The following is a 20,277-nucleotide window of genomic DNA, read 5'->3' as shown; positions in this document are numbered from 1 at the left end:
TCGAACCTACATCCCCTGCATTGGAAGTCTAATTCAAAACCACTGGACCACCAGAGAAGTTCCTCAAATGTAATGGATTATTATTACAGAATATGAAGAACTCCTTCAATGTGCTGGCTAATTACATAAAGAACTAAGCAAGATTCAAACAAAAAGTGCTAAAGAATTTCAGCAGAGACCAACATGGATCAAAATTGAGGGGAGAACATGGATTCATTTGTGTAAAGATCTACCGTGTCATAACAAAGTTTTGCAGACTATAGTATCTGCTATACCTCCATCAGATTCAACGATATTTGTATTCAAGTACCAATTTTTACATAAATATAATAAAAGTCTTAGTTACTGTGGGGAAAAAAAAATCAATAATGCGGGGGTTTAAGTAACAGAGAGGTTGATGTCTCTCTCCTGTTACAACCCAGAGCAGCAGGGAGAACAGGTCTACTGTACCTGGTCATTCATGGACTCAACTTTCCTCTAGATGATGTCTTTGTAATCTTAGAGGAGATTGGCTTCATCTCTAGGATCAAAGCTGGTCATCAGCTTATCAGTGCTCCAGTTCAAAGGAAAACGAGCATGAAAAGCATGTGTACACTATTTTCTGGCTTAAGCCGGAGGTGGTACACATCACTAGGAATTATATTCCACCGGCCAGAACTTAGTTCCATGACTCAACAGATTTTGGTGGAATATCAGCCATCGAACTAGAAGACTTTTTAAAGAATATGGAACTTGAGACAAGCATTGAAAGATATTTAAGATAACAGCAGAAAGTCTAGAAAGACCTATAACTGTAAACAGTAATTTCCTAGGTCCCTTTTTTGCTGCTACCCAAGATCCTATTTCTTACCTTAGTCCATGAAATTTTTTCAAACAAATTCTGGAGAAAGAATAAGGGAGCACTGTTCCCTCCTACCACACCAATATATATATATGTGTATACATACACACACACACACACACACATACACACACATATATATATATATATATATATATATAAAACATTAGCAGGCACAGCAGTAAAGAATCTGCTTGCCAATGCAGGAGACGTTGGAAACTTGGGTTTGATCCCTGGGTTGGAAGATCCCCTGGAGGAGGAAATGGCAACCCACTCCAATATTCTTGCTTGGAAAATTTCATGGACAGCAGAGCCTAGAGGGCTATAGTCCAGGGGGTTGCAAACAGCTGGAAACAACTGAACACGCACATATGTAATGAAATATGCATACACACACATATGTATAGTAGACCTTTGAAACAATGTTTAAGACCTTTATAATAATGTCTAAAACAATAATGTGCACAGCACAACAATTTCCCCTCAGAATAATCAGGGAATGTGCCTATGAGCAAAATTTACCAATATTACAAGTGTTTAGAGAGAGAGAGATTAATTTACAGGAAAAAAATGAGCAGTGGTTTTTCACTGTAACAATTTCTAAACAAGGCTCTCTAAACAGTAAATACAATTCAGGTGACAAAATCAATACCAATAAAAAAATCAAGAAAGGGGAATTTTCAAAATTTTAAAAATGACAGGCAGAGTTGGAAGGGGTGCAGCAATAAGTCTAAATATTCTGTAATTAGAGAAGATATCACAGAGGTTGTAATGAGCTAGCTCAGAAGGATCACTTGGAGCTTTCCAGATGGGTAAGAATAGAAAGGTTTACTTTCAATTTTTCTCTTAAAGTTGGGTAAATCCTCAAGCAAATGTTCATTCACCTCTGGCTCCGCTTAGATTCTCATCCCATTTAGAACCGTCTCTCATAGGAGACCCATTGGACCCAGGTTCTCCACCCAGGGAAATAGAATATTTAACTCAATTATTGCTGTGAAAGCCGAAGATGAGAAATCTCCCTTCTGGCATTAGGAGATGAATACCTGTCAGCTCTCACCTCTCTGGGGCCAAAGTGATCTTCAGATGGAATTTACCCACAGCCACCCATAAAGGCTCACTCAATCTGAAGGCTTCTATTTGTAAATATAGCCTCCCTTGAAGGAACACAGTCTTCATTTACATGAGCCTGGGCCTGGGAAGCCCTTATTTATGGTACTGCAGGACAAACAAAACAGCACACAGCAAAAGGGGCGGCGGGGGCAGGGGGGGCGGGGAGTAAATTAAGTTCCTAATAGTATCTCCCAAGATTTGGCCCCATTTTGACAAAGGATGGTGTCCTTGTTTCTACAAGCTTTGTTCTAACACCAGGCCTGGGCTGAGATCCTGGGTTTAGATGAAAGATCAAAACTGATAGCATTTGGCTTGTCTGCCTCCAGGGCAGCTTAGAAAAGGGGCCTGGTGGGTTGTTAAGTTGTTGACATTTTCAATACTAACTGTGCTATTGACTAAACAAGAAGTAATTACTCCAGCTACTTGGAGCATACATTGTCAAAAAAGCTCCTAGCTTGGTGGCAGTTCTCAGAGTTAGGGGTGGGGCTTTGAAATCCATAGGAACACATGCCATTCTGGAAATTAAAAATCACCGCGGACAAAATTGTGAGCACTTCAGAGAATAATAGCAACAATTTCTAATGATAGAGTAGCAATCAGATGCTTTGTCTCAAGTCATTCAGCACCAAAAGCTTTGTTCTAGAATCTCAAAACGATGTAGGCTTCATGTTACAAAGAAGCAAAACATAACCCAGAGAAGAAGTAAATGCCACAGAAATAAAACAGCTTGGAAACAATAGGACAGATTTTTCTGACTCTTCCTTGGGGGCTGTAAGTAACTGTGGCCTTAATTTAAGACCAAGATGTGATTCTGACATAGTTAAGAGTCTGCATAGTGCTGATGGAACACGATATTTAGGATTGGGATGGTCCCAGTAATCCTACGTCACCAAAACTCGACCTTACACTTTGCTGTAAAAAAAAAACTTGGAACCAAGCCTGGGACACAGTGCCCTTCCAGAAGCTTTTCCTCTGGGACACACACGGTTGTGTTCCACACCCAGTCCCTCTTTTGGAAGCACCCCCTGATCCTAGTCTAGCCCCTCAGTCTCATACTCTTCCCAAATCTAATTTTGGTTCAGAGCTTGCTTTTCCTGCAAAACCCTTGTCTTACCCTTCTGAATGAAGAAGTCTCCTAACTTGGAATGATGAAAGCTCTTCCCTTATTTTTGTGCTGGTTTTGTTCTTGAGCCCATTGCCTAAAATAAACAGCAGGAAGTCACCGCTGTGCTTCTGCTTGTGAACACATTTGTCACCTTCAGAACCCTTGACCCATAAGAAACAATGATTCCTTTATTACAATAACTATAATGCTTGGTAACATTTTCACCTGAAAGAGGTCTATGTATTTAGTTAGCTTCACTGGTCATCTAAAGACCTCTGCCCCTTCCATGAAGGGCACCTCATTTCTATAGTTTAATTTTTATTTCCCTAAGCTGGGTGATAAGTTAGACTGATGTGCAAAAATTGGGTAAGAATTAGATACTTACTTTAGGTATGTTTGGTTTGTAATAAACCAATAATTCTACAAGAAGCAAGGGAAAAATATGAAAACACATCACATTACCAGATGGTCTTAAAGCATGGTCCCTTGTGTTTCTCAAGCTGACAAAATTTTGGTACAAATTGTGGGATTTATATATTACATAGCTATACAACTGGACTTCCTTGGTGGCTCAGCAGTAAAGAATCTGCTTGCTAATGCAGGAGACTCAGGTTCAATCCCTGGGTTGAGAAGTTCCCCTAGAGAAGAAAATGACACCCCCCCTCCAGTATTCTCGTCTGGGAAATCCTATGGACAGAGAAACCTGGGAGACTACAGCCTATGGGGTCACAAAGAGTTGGCCATGACTCAGAGACCAAACAACAGCAGCAATAGCCTATGTAATCAACTCTACTGAAGGTTAGTACAAACTTCTGTAATTACTGGAGGAGAAGGGTTAAAAATAACTCTGGTTCATCATTTTCCCAAGTGTGCCACAAGGAACATTAATGAAGAGGAAAGATGGTTTCCATGGACAAATAATTGGGGTAAGCAATGGATCAAAGAAAATAAACAAATTTCTTAAGTATTCTTCTCAGAGCCTTTATTATGTGAATATTGTTATAATGTCCACCAAGAGGTGGACCAACATCCACTGTCTTCCCACCTTAGCTGCCCATGACTTTCTTTTTCAGTGAATATCTCACGGGACTAATGCTCTTCAGATTAATAATAATAATAAACATTGCTGACCACATTTGCATGCTCACTCTGTACCAGGCACGGTGCTAAGCTCATCATTTCCCATCTCATTTAACTTTGCAGGGACACTCAATCATAGGTTGCATTAAATCCTCATTTTACAGAAGAGATGAGTTCAGAGAAGTCAAGCAGCAAGTCTAAACTCACACAGTTGGCAAGTTGCAGAAGCAGAACTCATGTCATTCTGACTCCAGAATTTATCCCCTTGATGTTCTATTGTGTATCTGTCCTCCTGCGTCAAATGAGGAAGATAACTCCCTCCCTTGCTGTTTCCTGCTGAACTTGGATGAGCATAACTGCTTTGGGAGAAGAGGGGAAGAGAGAAAAGGAAAGAAGTTGGGGGAGGGGTGCATGATTTGGTTTAGATTAAAATAAAGTGATCAGATAAGTCATTGCTATTAGTTTGAGGGTTTTGAAGGAGTGGAAACCCAGACAGGAAAGATCATTCCTTATTGACAGGATGGGTAAGAGAATGGGTTTCTGGTTTTGACAGGTATATACTAAATTCATCTTTTTCTCAACAAAGTGCAAAGGAAAGCAAGAGGCTTGTTTTATTTTTCACAAATATTTCACATTGCCAAGGTGACCGGAGTAACATCCCAGCCACAAAACTAGTACAAACCACAGGCAGCCAAGGGAAACCAACGCAGCTCTAAAGGTAGATTCCAAAACGAAACTAAAAATTTGAAAATTAAACGGGGCAGGGGTGGGGTGGGGGGAAGGGGGAGCCTGCATCACAGATTAAAAAAGAATGTCATTTTCTTTAAAAAGTATTTAACTGCAAATGAAGCACAAGGTTTTTGCTAGTACCCATGTTCCTATAGGGCCAGTTCTTCCACAGTAACCCCACAAATAAAAAAAAATGCAGAGGCGGGGGAAAACTGCCTGGTACAATTTAATTGAGTTTCCTGGAGGGACAAGCTGAAACCAAGCAACTTTTCCAGGCTCTGGGAAGAAATCTAAATCTCCCATGCCCAGTGGGAGCGTGCCTTCATCCGCATTTTAAGATCCCTGGGGTTTCTTGAAAGCTTTGGAAGTTTCTTGGGGAGGCCAGGAGCATTCAGAAATTTAAAAATAGGGAGTACTTCCCTGGTCACATTTTTTTTTCCACCTGATTTAAATTCATTCTATGGCTCACCCGAAGTTCAGAATCCCTGGCCCAGAAAATAGAGTTATAACGTGCTGTAAAAGTCAAGGGTGGACAAGGAAAGGGGAAACCACCCAAGGCAAAAGCCCCAAGGATTCCCTGAGACCAGAACCTCTCCCCCTACCCCCTCCAACCTCCCACCCCCACCTTCTCCATCCCACCTCCACCCACTCTTTATGGCCCAGCTGCCCCCCTGGGCAGCCAGGAAAGGCCCAACCACTCCAGGCTCCGAAGGGTCTAACTAGGCGGAGGGTCATTTATGATACGAACACAATTTCTCAAAGGGATCTTCTGCCTGCTGATTTTGTGGTCAAAAGTCCATTTGATTCTCATCACTGCAAGGCCTGCTTTACCAAGACCAGGGAAAGGCCAAATTTCTTAGCCATTAACAGTCAGGCTTCCCCGGTGGCTCAGATGGTAAAGAATCTGCCTACAATGCAGCAGATCCGGCTTCGATCCCTGGATTGGAAAGGGAATGGCAACCCACTCCAGTTATTCCTGCCTAGAGAATTCCACGGACAGAGGAGCCAGGTGGGCTACAGTCCATGGGATCACAAAGAGTCAGACACAGCTGAGTTACTAGCACAACAGTCAGGAAAACCAAGAAAAGCTCACCTTTAGGAACTTCCCTGGTGGTCCAGCAGTTAAGACTTTGCACTTCCATGGCAAAGGGTGTGGGTTCGATCCCTCATTGGGGAAGTAAGATCCCACATGCCCCTAGAGTGTGGATGCTTAGTTGCTCAGTCGTGTCCAACCCTTTTGCAACCCCATGGACCATAGTCTGCCAGGCTCCTCAGTCCATGGAATTTTCCAGGCAAGAATATTGGAGTGGGTAGCCATTTCCTTCTCCAACTAACCGTCACTGAATGCCTATCTTGGAAAAGGTGCTGTACTGGGTCCTAGGAGATAGAAAACTAAAAACCCCGCAATTTCTTTCATCCTTCTGCAACAGGAGCTCACAACACAGTCAAGGAGGTAGAAGATGGTAATGTTGAAAAGAAAAGGCCTTCAGTAGAAACATAGAACCTGGATCACAAAGAGAAATCACAAAAAGTCTTGCTCAGAAATACTGGGTGTTACAGACCATTTTCTGAAGGTTAGAGAATTTTCCGTGCAAACATTCAAGTATAAAGTCAGCCCAGTGCTGAAACCCTAAGAAGATTATATCTGTCAAAAATGTTTCTAGTCTCTCTCTTTTTGGTGTTTGAGACTTCTGATCAAAGAGACATGAAGAGATGAGAGAGGGTTCAGTATGAAGACTCTAGAAATGGACTCAAAAACCTTTGGTGACCTTCTCGAATCATAATCATGATCAGTTTCTGAGAAGTCTCTTGGTCCCATTTCTTAATCCATAAAGTGATAATAAATTATCCTTGGACCACCCCCCTCTCTAGGATGTTGAAAGAATTAATGAGATGGCATCTATAAGATGGTTTGAGCTCACTGAAAGATGCCAAGGAAGCAAAATAAGAAATACTGTTATCATTGCAGCTCTTCTAATCCAGTGAGCTTCAGTGGAGTCTAGAAATATCTCCATTCTCTTAAAGGTTGGCATGACTGATTCACGGAACATGACTGAGAGCAATCAACAAAATGGAAAAGAAAAGCTTCATGCAAATCCTGTGTTTCTGCACAGGAGGTCAAGCGGAGCAAAGAACACAGCCTACTTCCTGTCCCCCCAGTAGCTCAGGGCTCCCTCTGGCTATGTGGCTGTAACTTATCCTCTCTCAGACAAAAATTATTCACTTTCCACTCTGAGTCAGAACCTTTTGGTCTCCAAACATACTGACAAAAATGCATCCACTTGAGTCATTTTATGTTTGGGATGTTTTTCCCCTAAGCACACATTTTTATCTCCTCTGCTCGGCTTCCCTTCAGAAATTATGGACTTCATTTGCATCTCGTTGATTTGTATATATATTTGGATACTAATCCATTAGAAATGTGAACTTTTTTCCCCCTTTGCAGGCAAGGTATACTGGATCCTCATTAATTTCAAGCTCCTTGATCCTTTCCCTTGATCCTGATTTTCGGTTTGTTATCTGTATTTGTCTGTTTTGCTATATTCTTGGACCAGTCTCTCTGTCTGGGGAGATGGAGGAGGATACTGAGACCTTTTGGAGATGCTCCTGATAGGATGACTTTGGACACCTGGGAGAGGTGGGTTTGCCCTTTTCATTACCTCTGTCCATGTTGCAAATTCACACATTTGACATGGGAGGTGAAGACTACTCCAAAATGGTTTCACAAGTTAAGAATGTGGAAAATACCCACATCCTACTGCAAACACTGACCAAATGAACTCTTCAACTGAGGCAGACATTCAATAACAACAGCAGCAAAAAAAAAAAAAAAAATAGCAAGAAGTCAAACAAAAGGAAACATGCTTAAAGATTTTTGTAAAAAAGCGTCACCGACTCAATGGACATGAATTTGAGCAAACTTCGGGAGATAGTGGAAGATAGGGAAGCCTGATGTGCTACAGTCCATGGGGCCTCGAAGAGTCAGACACAACTGAGCAACTGAACAGCAACAATTTTAGTAAAACACTTGAAAGGAATGAACGCAACATCCTTCAAGGCAAAGACATTGCCATCCTCACCCTCAGTGGAGCAGTGACTTCTAGTCTCTCTAGCAATAGCCATGACCTCCATTAAATCAAACACGTACTCTGCAGCCTTTCAACCAAACGTAGAATCATACCAGCTCCAAATGGTAAACAAGATGGCAATGATAGCTGATCTCATCCCACGGTAGACCTTCAACAGAAAGAAAAAATAATTACAATTTTCCTGAGCCAATGGTACTTACTATTCATGGTGTTTATTTATTTATTTTGTAATCCCTATCTCTCCAGCACAAACTCTCTCAAGCTCAGACTGGTCCGTTCTCAGTTTGCCCATCATTTCCCAGCCCCAGAGAACATGCCTTTTAACCTTTTCCTTCTGCTAGAACTAGGTCAGATATTCTGGGAAGCCTTGTCTGTCCAACCACCCCACAGGGATTATTTCCTTTTTCTGGAGCATCTTTAGAAGGCATCTCTCACTGGACACCAAGCACAGATCGTTCTCCTACTATGTTTGCCACTTCTTCGTCAATCACTCTATATTGAATTGCTTAGCAGGTGCGGGAACACAAAGCTAAGTAAACACATACCCTGGCTTGAGCGGTCCCCAGTCTGTTGTGGTAAGCAGCTTGGCTTCTCAGAGTCTGTACACTTCTAAGGCAGAGGTCTTCGTGATTCTATTTGCTTTTCAGCAGCTTCCTGACTCAGGTAAGAAGCACTCAGTGAATAAGGGTTGATTCAGATATGTAGCCAAAGAAGACTCTCCCAAAGACGGATGCTTGAAAATGCTTCCTTTTTTTTTTTTTTCATTTTTTTTAAATTAGTTTATCTATTTTTTAACTTTACAATATTGTATTGGTTTTGCCATACATTGACCTGAATCCTTTTTAACTCAAAATTTCTAACACACACCAAAATTTAGCCCTCTGAACAAGAGCAATACTGCTCCATTCCTTTAGGCGTTTTCTCACTACCATTTACCGGCTCTCTAATTTAGGCATTCTGGAGGGGACTGGAATGGACAGTGGTGGGGTGGGGATGGTGGGGAGGGAGGTGATGATGCATTTGCATAACAAAATATGTTTATAGTAAGAGAGTCCAGTCCCTCAAAATTAAAAAGAAACCCAAACAAATTTGCAAGGATCAGGGGCAGTTCTTCACCTGCCTCTTACCTCCAGCAAACAGCTCAGTCATTCAGAATGTCTTTAGAAGGTCCCTTCCCGCCCCGCGCTCCGCCCCCCCCCCCCCCCGGTGGCGATATTAGCTAAGCACAATTATTTACTTCTAACCAAAAAGCACAAAAGAGAGTACGTGGACCACTGCCCCCAAGAGTGTGGAGCAAAAGGCATACATTTTTCGGAGGAGATGGCAGGACTCCACCGTCCTGTCATTCCTTCCAGGGCACTGGAATTCATCCTCACGACAGTCCCAGACCAAGGAGTGGCTGCCGCAGCCAAATGACCCCACCCTGCCTCCTCCGCGAGCAAGCCCCGCCCCACCCTCTTGTTGCGGCCCCTCCCAGCCCTTCCTGTACCTGCCCCGCCTCACGCTCAGAGCAGCAGAGCACAGAGACCCAAGGCCATATATCCTGGCCCGGGTCCTTTCCCTCCAAAGCAAATGTCCATTGGACCGTCTCGTCAAGATAAAAAGAATCAGAAAATAAGAGGGGGTGGAGAAAAGGAAAGAGAGGGGATGGGTAGGATTGTTTCATGTTATTTTTTTTTTTTAACTTTTTATTTTAGCCAATTATCACAACATTGTTTGTTGCGATCATTTCAGGTGGACAGCAAAGGGACTCAGCCATACATATACATGCATCCATTTTCCACCCAAACTCCCCTCCCATCCAAAGATTATTTTATGAATTGATAGCACAAAATTCTATGCAGTCTCAATATTTGTTCACCAGATTTGATTTAGAGCCACATTTTAAATGCATGGTCTTTGTTCTCCTAGAGTTTATTGACAGGAGTGAGTTGGTCTCAGCTGGATTCAGCTTCCTGGTATGAAACCCATGTCTTATTTTGTGACAACACATGCTGCTGGTCATGGGTTTCATTACTTATTTCCAGGTAAAAGGGGAAATCGAAGAAGGAGAAGAAAATAGCATCTGTAATGTAATTATTTTCAAGTGGGATTTTTACAAACAGCTTCATGTAAAAGCTCAGACATATTAGGAAGGCTTGTTTAGAGTTTCAGAAGGACCTGAATTTCAATCCAGCTCTGCACCTCACTAGCAGGGTGACCAAGCAAACTACTTCAGCATTCTAAACCTGAAAAACGTGAGGGTCAGACATGTGTGACCAACATGATTAGATAGTACAGTATAAAGGACAGAATAGAATGCCTGGCATTTAACAAGCCCAAATGGTTTCCCAGATGGCGCAGCGGTAAAGAATCCACCTGCCAATGCAGAAGATTCAAAAGAGACGGTTTTGATCCCTGGGTTGGAAAGATCCCCTGGAGAAGGGCATGGCAACCCACTCCAGTATTCTTGCCTGGAGAATCCCATGGACAGAGGGGCCTGGCGGGCTACAGTCCATGGGGTCACAAAGAGTCAGACACAACTGAGCAGGAGCAAGAAGAGTTTTTTATGCCTAAGCTGAGGCTGCAAGTGGAAGATGTATTGAAAGCGCAAAGTCAAGAGAAGGATCAGAATGAGAGCTCAAGACGCTTCCCAGGGCAGGGGAGGAGAATTTGAATCTCAAAGATGAGACCAAAGAGGTAGGCCAGGCCAGGACAGCTCATGAAGGACCCTTGAGGAGTCTGGATTATTTCCTGAAAACTGGAAACCTTTAAGCAATGGAGTGACAGAATCAAGCATCACTTTCAGAAACTACATTCTGAAAACAGTGTGAAGAGATGAAAGGTGGGAAGTGGGAGGTGAAGGGTAACATAAAATTGAGATGTAGTCATGACCGTTTACTCAAAAACCCAATCACGTGTGCCAAGATTTCATCCCCTGAATGAGAATAATACAAGTCAATGTCTTTAGGGGTTTCTCAACTGCTCTTTATCTGCTTTCTAATTGGAGGATTTTTAAGCAGATGACGATTAGCAAAATTGCTAACTGAAATAATGGAGATGTTAAGAGAGACTACAGATTCCTGCTTGGGAAACGGATTAGGACATGATGCCATTCACCAAGGAAGGAAGAGAGGAGAGGAAGAAATGGAAGGAAGATGACTTCAGCTTGACCTTCCGGATTTGGGTTCCCAAAGCACCCAGAGGCACAGATGACCACCCAGTGGGCAATTATGTATCTTTCATCTGGAACTCAGGAGAGGAATCTGAGCTAGAAACAGAGTCGAAATGCATCTACTCCCAGGAAAGACTCACCTGGGAAATGTGTGCAGTGAGAAGACCAAGGTTAGAATCTGGGCACCATCATCATTATATTCATCTTATATTTTTCGTCTGTTGCAAAGTTTATTTAACAACATGATACAAGAAACGAGTTGGTGGTTGTTTAGTTGCTAAGTCGTGTCAGACCCCGTGGATTATAGCCTACCAGGTTCCTCTGTCCATACTTTGCTATTCTGTGCAATGATTGACTCTTCTTGAATTCTCTTATTTATATTAATTATAATGCTTGTATGATTTACACTGGAATTGCTTTTCCTCATTTCAAGATTCACATAGAAGAAAGAAAAAAATGCTTCCTTTCTATTAATATGAACATGGTCCAAGAGAGTCATCATCCCTAGTTTTTGCCTAAAACCAGTTTTATCAGAGAAACAAAGCAACAATGTCTACATCTGCAAGACAAGAGTTTGGCTTAAGCCAGTACATACAGATAGATGTATGTGTGGGTGTGGATGTGTGTGCACACAGGAGCCAATTCCTATTGTCCAGGGTAATACTTGGAGACACCCACACAATTCAGTATAGAAAAAGAAAATCTTCCCACGATGTCAGAAAGTTCTCAGGATACATTCTAAGCTTGTATTATTTCAGGAATCGGTTTCTGAATATTATTTTGGTTCTCACTTTCAAACAGAAATGCTCAAAGTCTTGAAATACAAATAAAAAATATGAATATACTTTAAGGATGATCAGTGGAAGGAGAGTCTAGAGAAGAGATCCAGGAGGAGCAGCCAGAGATGAGAAAGGTAAATAGTGCCGAATGCAGGAGGAAACGTCAAGGAGGTAATGGAAAATGCCCAGGGGACTTAGTAATTCAGATGACCTCCAGGAAGTTAGTTTAGAGGCTTGGTGTGGGCGGATGGCATTCTCCTTCTATTTTGCTGTGACATTTGACTCACCGATACTTCAACTTACAACTTTTCTGTTGGTGTAAAAAGCAGATGAGGAGCTGCTTGGGCCGGAATGCAAAGTGTCTTGACTCAGCAGAGGTAAAAAGTCAACTACCAACTGCTCAGAAGGTCAGCGGTGGTAACCAGGAGACGCATGTGGAGGCGTTATGCTGGGTGGGCTAAAGAACCTTCAGAAAAACTTCTTTCTGATCGTGGTCACGTGCTCTATTACCCTAGTATAAAGAGTTTAGCAAGGAAATAAAAACGTTCATTTTAGTTAGAATGCCTTCGAGTTGTAAAGTTCCATCCAATAGTTGAATTTTAATCGTCTTTCTCTGGTTGCACATCCTCCAAACCCAAGTGAGGATCTGTGCACTTTTCTTTGTCCCAGTGGGGTCTTTCAGAAGAATTCAGTGCTTCAGACCTGAAACTCCAGTGCATCGGTATCTTGAATACCGGTGGGTACCACGCAGGCATCCTGCCTGGGGCCACACTGGGAAGCGAGCCCCAGGGGCAGCATGACGGCCCCTGCAAGGTCTATGGCTCCACTGTGGGGTCCTGGGCAGTGCCTCATGTGCTGGCACGCAAAAGGCCACAAGAGGTGCTCACCACGGTCAAGGCCATCCTGGCGCAGGTGGATGGGGACCCAAGCCATCTGGCAGCCTTAGGCTCTCGCATCTTCCTGTGCAGGCGGCCCACCAGGGTGCAGAAGACCTAGCAGAGGCGGGGGCCGTCCCGGAGAGCTACAGCAGTGGGTGCCTGAGCAGCTGTGGGTGGATCCAGGTTAGCAGGCAGCACGTACAGCCACAAGGCCCAGTTTAAGAAGGTGCAGCTTACAGAGGCCTCTGTGCAGCTGGGCGGGGTGCTGGTCCTGGGAGACAGTGACCTAGAGCCTCTGCTGAGCCCACATCCAGAAGTTCCAGCAGGACCTCAACGGTCAGGAAGTCACATCCTTGATCAAGGCCCTGAACTTTGTGATACCTCTGAATGCGACCACTGCCACCCACTTCTACAGGATGGACCTAGGCCAGGAACCCCTCAGCTGTGTGACTGAGATGGCACACGAGGAGGCTTGTATCCTGGACCCAGAGCCCTAGCGGGGCATGGCCCAGCCTGACCTCATACTTCCCCTCTCCCCACCTCACCTTACCCTCCTGTGTCCCTGACATAGCCAGGGGCGGGTGCCACACTCCTGAAAATGATAAACTGCTTGGGGCTGCCAAGAAGAACATTTTCTGAAAGACCAAGACGCTGCACCGAGCTGTAGGAGCCGCCGGTTCTTGCTCCCCGTGGTCAGTACCAGCAGCAAGGAAGGGATCTGCTATGTGCTGGACCACCCCCAACCCCCCCACCCCATCCCCCAAGCCTTGATGCTGTGGAGGAAAACCGGGAGACCAGTCTGCACCAGGTGGCAGCCCTGGACCAGTGCACCAGCTGCCTCTACATCGAGGAGAGCAAGGGAGCCTCCGTCGTGAAGACAGAGCAGCGGGGGGACCCAAGAGGCTGAGAAGGCTCAGGACACCAAGCTGCCACCTACCTAGGGATCGGCAGCATGACCCTCTGAAGCACCCAGAGGACTAGGAAATGGCTGTGGAGTTGTGAAGCCAGTACAGGGCTGTAGGGGACAGAGTCAGCCAGACATGACCCATCCCCTTTTTGTTCCAGCCTTACTGCCATGTGCCAGCTGGACAGTCACCAGGGGACCCATGCCCCAGGAAAGGAGCAGGGTGTGCCCCCCGAGGAACCGCCCCAACCTAGGGATGGACTCTGAGAAGCCAGAGAGTCTTACCTGTTCCCCCTGAGGCCCCAACTTGATTCAGAGGCTCAGAGGCTCAGAGGCAACTGAAAGGGGGATTAACTTCTGAACACAGATATTGTGTGAAAAGAACAAACTTGTATATGGGATTTCTTGAGATTTCTTGATGAATAAATAATTAAATGGATGGTTCATTTATTGCCAACATAGTGATAAATTAGATATGGGAACTAAGGTATGTGTCAGCTTCATTTTTTTTTTCATGACAGTCATTTGTTATATATCAAATATAAAGGTCACAAAATAAATGTACTCAATTCTAGTCAGTATCTGGAATGTACAGAATTAATTAGAAAAAAAAATCAACCAACTTTCCCACATTGAAAGACACAGAGCTCATTTGTCACCTTCTCCAGCATCCCCCATTCCAGCCATAATCATTAAAACAGTGGTGAGCTTGTAATTCTTCCATTTCGCTTTTTGACATTGTGATCTCGCTATTTCTTTTCCTCTGAGTTGTTTCGGCAAATGTTGGCACGAGAAATTCTGTACATAATTAAGGCACAATCATTTTCTTTCAGTTTTCTTGACAAGGTGTGTTGGACCAGATTGACCATCTCACATGGATTCAAAGTATTTGAAGGTGTGGCTGGTGTGATCTGTGGTTACACAGTTTTACTGGCTTGTACATAAATGCATTCTAAAAGCCAGTCCTAATCCCAGGAAAGAAGCATTGCCAGCTCCAATAGAATATCGCTGTCCAATGGAAACACAATGTGAAACTTAAACGCAATTTAAAATTTTCTAATTTGGGAATAATAACACCTCTCTTAGCTGTCTCATTAGAAAAGCCACTAACGCTTGGAAAGATCGAAGGCAACAGGAGAAGGATGAGGCCGAGGACAAGATGGTTAGATAGTCTCCCAGACTCATCGGCCATGAATGTGAGGAAACTTGGGAAGATAGTGGAGGACAGAGGAGCCTGGAGTGCTGTAGTCCGTGGGGTCACAAAGAGCTGGACACGACTTAGCAACTGAACAACAACAAAATGGAATTTTTCATTATATAGAGCACCCATTATTATTACCAATTTAACTTAAGTCTCAACTGACATTTGTTGAGAATCTAGTGTGTTGCAAGCATCTTCAGTTCAGTTCAGATTAGTCACTCAGTCATGCCCGACTCTTTGCGACCCCATGGACTGCAGCACGCCAGGCTTCCCTGTCCGTCACCAACTCCTGGACTTTACCCAAACGCATGTCCATCGAGTCGGTGATGCCATTCAACCACCTCATCCTCTGTCATCCCCTTCTCTTCTGCCTTCAATCTTTCCCAGCATCACGGTCTTTTCAAATGAGTCAGTTCTTCACATCAGGTGGCCAAAGTGTTGGAGTTTCAGCTTCAGCATCAGTCCTTCCAATGCATATTCAGGACTGATTTCCTTTAGGATGGACTGATTGGATCTCCTTGCAGTCCAAGGGACTTTTAAGAGTCTTCTCCAATACCACATTTCAAAAGCATCAATTCTTCGGTGCTCAGCTTTCTTTATAGTCCAACTCTCATATCCATATTCCCTGGAGAAGGAAATGGCAACCCACTCCAGTACTCTTGCCTAGAAAATTCCATGGATGGAGGAGCCTAGTGGGCTACAGTCCATAGGGTCGCAAATAGTCAGACTCGACTGAGCGGCTTCACTTTCATATCCATACATGACTACTGGAAAAACCATAGCTTGTAGATAGACCTTTGTTGGCAAAGTAGTCTCTGCTTTTTAATATGCTGTCTAGGGTGGTCATGGAGAAGGCAATGGCAACCCACTCCAGTACTGTTGCCTGGAAAATCCCATGGACGGAGGAGCTTGGTTGGCTGCAGTCCATGGGGTCGCTAGGAGTTGAACACGACTGAGCGACTTCACTTTCACTTTTCCCTTTCATGCATTAGAGAAGGAAATGGCAACCCACTCCAGTGTTCTTGCCTGGAGAATCTTAAGGACGGCGGGGCCTGGTGGGCTGCCGTCTATGGGGTTGCACAGAGCCGGACATGACTGAAGCAACTTAGCAGCAGAGTGGTCATAGATTTTCTTCCAAAGAGCAAGCGTCTCTTAATTTCATGGCTGCAGTCACCATCTGCAGCGCTTTTGGAGCCCCCCAAAATAAAGTCTGTCACTGTTTAGACTGTTTCTCCATCTATTTGCCATGAAGTGATGGGACCAGACGCCATGATCTTAGTTTTGAAAATGTTGAGTTTTAACCCAACTTTTTCACTCTCCTCTTTCACTTTCATCAAGAGGCTCTTTAGGTCTTCTTCACTTTCTGCCATAAGGGTAGTGTCATCTGTATATCTGAGGTTTTTGATATTTCTCCCGGCAATCTTTATTCCAACTTGTGCTTCAAACAGCCTAGAATTTCTCATGATGTACTCTGCATATAAGTTAAATAAGCAAGGTGACAATATACAGCTTTGACATATTCTTTTCTCAATTTGGAACCAGTCTGTTGTTCCATGTCCAGTTCTAACTGTTGCTTCCTGACCTGCATACATATTTCTCAGGAGGCACATAAGGTGGTCTGGTATTCCCATCTCTTTAAGAATTCTCCACAGTTTGTTGTGATGAACAAAAATGCTTTGGCATAGTCAATAAAGCAGATGTAGTCAATAAAGTAGATGTTTTTCTAGAACACTCTTGCTTTTTCGATGATCCAATGGATGTTGGCAATTTGATCCCTGGTTCCTCTGCCTTTTCTAAATCCAGCTTGAACATCTGAAAGTTCTCTGTTTGCATACTGTTGAAGACTGGCTTGGAAAATTTTGAGCATTATTTTTCTAGCGTGTGAGATGAGTGCCTTTGAGTAATGGTTTGAACATTCTTTGGCATTGCCTTTCCTTGAGATTAAAATGAAAACAGACCCTTTCAAGTCCTGTGGCCACTGCTGAGTTTTCCAAATTTGCTGGCATTGAGTGCAGCACTTTAACAGCATCATCTTTTAGGACTTGAAATAACTCAACTGGAATTCCATCACCTCCACTAGGTTTGTTCATAGTGATGCTTCCTAAGGCCCACTTGACTTCACATTCCAGGATGTCTGGCTCTAGGTGAGTGATCACACCATAGTGGTTATCTGGGTCATGAAGATCTTTTTTCTATAGTTCTTCTGTGTATTCTTAATATCTTCTGCTTCTGTTAGGTCCACACCATTTCTGTCCCTTATTGTGCCCATCTTTGCATGAAATATTCCCTTGGTATCTCTAATTTTCTTGAAGAGATCTCTAGTCTTTCCCATTTTATTGTTTTCCTCTATTTCTTTGCATTGATCACTGAGGAAGGCTTTATTATCTCTCCTTGCTATTCTTTGGAACTCTGCATTCAAATACGTATATCTCTCCTTTTCTCCTTTGCCTTTCATGTCTTTTCTTTTCTCAGCTATTGGTAAGGCCTCCTTGGACAACCATTTTGCCTTTTTGCGTTTCTTTTTCTTGGGGATGGTCTTGATCACTGCCTCCTGTATGATGTCACAAACCTCTGTCCATAGTTCCTCAGGCACTCTGTCTATCATATCTAATCTCTTGAATCTATTTGTCACTTCCACTGTATGATTGTAAGGGATTTGATTTAGCTCACACCTGAATGGTCTAGTGGTTTTCCTTACTTTCTTCAATTTAAGCCTGCATTTGCCAATAAGGAATTCATGATCTGAGCCACAGTCAGCTCCTGGTCTTGTTTTTGCTGACTGTATAGAGCTTCTCCATCTTTGGGTGCAAAAATATAATTAATCTGATTTCAGTATTGACCATCTGGTGATGTCCATGTGTAGAGTCTTCTCTTGCATTGTTGAAAGAGGGTGTTTACTATGACTAGTGCATTCTCTTGGCCAAACTCTGTTAGCCTTTGCCCTGCTTCATTTTGTACTCCAAGGGCAAATTTGCCTGTTACTCCAGGGATCTCTTGACTTTCTGCTTTTGCATTCCAGTCCCCTATAATGAAAAGGACATCTTTCTTGGGTGTTAGTTCTAGAAGACCTTGGAGTTTTTCATAGAACCTTTCAACTTCAGCTTCTTCAGCATTACTGATTGTGGCATATACTTGGAATACTGTGATATTGAATGGCTTGCCTTGGAAATGAACCGAGATCATTCTGTCATTTTTGAGATTGCATCCGAGTAGTGCATTTTGGACTCTTCTGTTGTCTATGAGGGCTACTTCATTTCTTCTAAGGGATTCTTGCCCTCAGTAGTAGATAAAATGGTCATCTGAGTTAAATTCACCCTTTCCAGTCCATTTTAGTTCAGTTCAGTTCAGTTCAGTTCAGTCGCTCAGTCGTGTCCGACTCTTTGCGACCCCATTAATTGCAGCACACCAGGCCTCTCTGTCCATCACCAACTCCCGGAGTCTACCCAAACCCATGTCCATCGAGTCGGTGATGCCATCCAACCTTCTCATCCTCTGTCGTCCCCTTCTCCTCCTGCCCCCAATCCTTCCCAGTATTAGGGTCTTTTCCAATGAGGCAACACTTCGCATGAGGTGGCCAAAGTATTGGAGTTTCAGCCTCAACATCAGTCATTCCAATGAACACCCAGGATTGATCTCCTTTAGGATGGATTGATTGGATCTCCTTGCAGTCCAAGGGACTCTCAAGAGTCTTCTCCAACACCACAGTTCAAAAGCATCAATTCTGCGGTGCTCAGCTTTCTTCACCATCCAACTCTCACATCCATACATGACCACTGGAAAAACCATAGCCTTGACTAGACGGACCTTTGTTGGCAAAGTAATGCCTCCGCTTTTAAATATGCTATCTAGGTTGGTCATAACCTTCCTTCCAAGGAGTAAGCATCTTTTGATTTTATGGCTGCAATCACCATCAGCAGTGATTTTGGAGCCCCAAAAAATAAAGCCTGACACTGTTTCCACTGTTTCCCCATCTATTTGCCATGAAGTGATGGGACCAGATGCCATGATCTTAGTTTTCTGCACGTTGAGCTTTAAGCCAACTTTTTCACTCTCCTCTTTCACTTTCATCAAGAGGCCCTTTAGTTCTTCTTCACTTTCTGCCATAAGGGTGGTGTCATCTGCATATCTGAGGTTATTGATATTTCTCCCGGCAATCTTGATTCCAGCTTGTGCTTCTTCCAGCCCAGCATTTCTCATGATGTACTCTGCATAGAAGTGAAATAAGCATGGTGACAATATACAGCCTTGACGTACCCCTTTTCCTATTTGGAACCAGTCTGTTGTTCCATGTCCAGTTCTAACTGTTGCTTCCTGACCTGCATACAGGTTTCTCAAGAGGCAGGTCAGATGGTCTGGTATTCCCATCTCTTTCAGAATTTTCCACAGTTTATTGTGTTCCACTCAGTCAAAGGCTTTGGCATAGTCAATCAAGTAGAAATAGATGTTTTTTCTGGAACTCTCTTGCTTTTTCAACGATCCAGCGGATATTGGCAATTTGATCTCTGGTTCCTCTGCCTTTTCTAAAACCAGCTTGAACATCTGGAAGTTCACAGTTCATGTATTGCTGAAGCCTGGCTTGGAGAATTTTCAGTGTTCACTCTTGCCATCTCCTGTTTGACTACTTTCAATTTGTCTTGTTTCATGGACGTAACATTCCAGGTCGCTATGCAATATTGCTCTTTACAACATAGGACTTTACTTCCATCACCAGTCACATCCACAAATGGGTGTTGTTTTTGCTTTCTGGAGTTATTCTTTCTGGAGTTATTTCTCCACTGAACTCCAGTAGCATATTGGGCACCTACCAACCTGGCAAGCTCATCTTTCAGTGTCCTATCTTTTTGCCTTTTTATACTGTTCATGGGGTTCTCAAGGCAAGAATACCAAAGTTGTTTGCCATTCCCTTCTCCAGTGGACCACATTTTGTCAGAACTCTCCACCATGACCCGTCCAGCTTGGGTGGCCCTACACAGCATGGCTCATATTTTCATTGAGTTAGACAAGGCTATGGTCCATGTGATCAAATTGGTTAGTTTTCTGTGGTTGTGGTTTTCATTCTGTCTGCTCTCTGATCGAGAAGGATAAGAGGCTTATGGAAGCTTCCTGATGGGAGAGACTGACTGTGGGGGAAACTGGGTCTTGTTCTGATGGGCGGGGCCATGCTCAGTAAATCTTTAATCCAATTTTCAGTTGATGGGTGGGGCTGTGTTCCCTCTCTGTTGTTTGACCTGAGACCAAACTATGCTGGAGGTAATGAAGATAACGGAGACCTCCTTCAACAGGTCCCATGCAGGCACTGCTGCTCTCAGTGCCCCTGACCCTGCAGCAGGCCACGCCAACCCACGCCTCCACCAGAGACTCCTGGACACTCACGGGCAAGTATGGGTCAGTCTCTTATGGGGTCACT

At 43.6% G+C, this 20,277-nt stretch overlaps 1 long non-coding RNA gene across 1 annotated transcript in view; it reads right to left on the bottom strand.

Moving 5' to 3' along the window:
* Nucleotides 1–9,406, bottom strand: part of LOC145531465 (uncharacterized) — a 59,370-nt gene extending 49,964 nt beyond the window's left edge. Inside the window, exons 1-3 of the long non-coding RNA XR_014072463.1 lie at nt 9,261–9,406; nt 8,500–8,608; nt 8,014–8,102 (exon numbers count right to left, since the gene is read on the bottom strand). This is a non-coding gene — a long non-coding RNA (uncharacterized LOC145531465). The remainder of the gene's footprint in view (nt 1–8,013; nt 8,103–8,499; nt 8,609–9,260) is intronic.
* Between the last annotated feature and the right edge of the window lie 10,871 nt (nt 9,407–20,277).

This window comes from Giraffa tippelskirchi, chromosome 13 (assembly GCF_054371585.1).
Source record: "Giraffa tippelskirchi isolate mGirTip1 chromosome 13, T2T-mGirTip1v1.2.pri, whole genome shotgun sequence".
In the NCBI taxonomy this organism is placed as follows: Eukaryota; Metazoa; Chordata; class Mammalia; order Artiodactyla; family Giraffidae; genus Giraffa; species Giraffa tippelskirchi.
Note: the sequence above shows the minus strand (reverse complement) of the source record. Positions and strands in the feature narration are given on the sequence as shown.